The following is a 1,059-nucleotide window of genomic DNA, read 5'->3' on the forward strand; positions in this document are numbered from 1 at the left end:
GACTCCTATCCTCAGGCCTCTTGGGGTAAGTCTATAGCACAGCCCTCGGCGCCTTGACTCCCCCAGCCACATTCACCCTTCCATCTCCCCCGCTGTTCTCTACTCCTAGTTTGGCCCCTGCGCCATTCCTAGTCTTGGGGCCTCGACACCTGGGGAACCAATACTGCTTCCTGATCCTTTTCAACCAGACCAACTCAGTGCCTTCTCTGGTCCCCAGGAGCACTGCTTCTTGGCCTGGCCCTGCCCTCACCTCCTTCTGCTTCCCTTGGCCTGCAGGACCCACAGGCCTCTCTCTGACTTGATCTGCTAGGCCTCTCTCTAGGGTAAGTCCATCACGCCCTCCGCACCTTGACTTCCCCAGCCTCATTCGCCCTCCCATCTCCCCCACCGGTCTCTCCTAGTAGCCTGGGTCCTGTCCCATTACATGTCTTGGTGCCTCAGACACCCGAGGGAACACCACTGCTTCCTGATCCTTTGCATCCAGACCAATTCAGTGCCTTCTTGGGTCCCCAGGCACATTCTGGGGCTGGCCCTGCCCTCACCTCCCTCTACTTCCCTGGTCCTGCACCACCTGCCAGCCTCTTTCTGGGAGGAGGGGGCTGACCTTTCCTCTTTCTGATCCTTTGCATCCAGACCAACCCAGCTCCTCAGTGCAGTCCCCAAGAGTCCTTGGAACCTCTTCCCGCCCCATCTGCCTTTGCATCTTTGGGTGGCACAGCCACCAGCTCTCCTAGATCAGCATCTTTCCTGGGCCAGTCTCCCAGGCCAGTCTAACCCCCAAATTCCTGAGGCCAAAATCATTCCTGGAGGGATCCAGACCTTAGGAGAAACCCTTAAAACACCTGAACCTCATCTGAATTGGGCCTCTGTGGGAACTCCTGAAGACAAAAGCAATCCTGCCAATCCAATATAAAATCAAAAGAGAGAACCAGAAGCTCAGACGAACCAGCGTTTCATGCCCAAAAAGTAAACCACAAAGACACAAAGTTCACAAAAAGAAGCAGACCTAAACTTGAAGGCCTGAGTTTCACACAAGAATCAGAAACTACAAAAGAAATT

Source organism: Nannospalax galili, unplaced genomic scaffold (assembly GCF_000622305.1).
Source record: "Nannospalax galili isolate Female #2095 unplaced genomic scaffold, S.galili_v1.0 scaffold44, whole genome shotgun sequence".
Taxonomy (NCBI): domain Eukaryota; kingdom Metazoa; phylum Chordata; class Mammalia; order Rodentia; family Spalacidae; genus Nannospalax; species Nannospalax galili.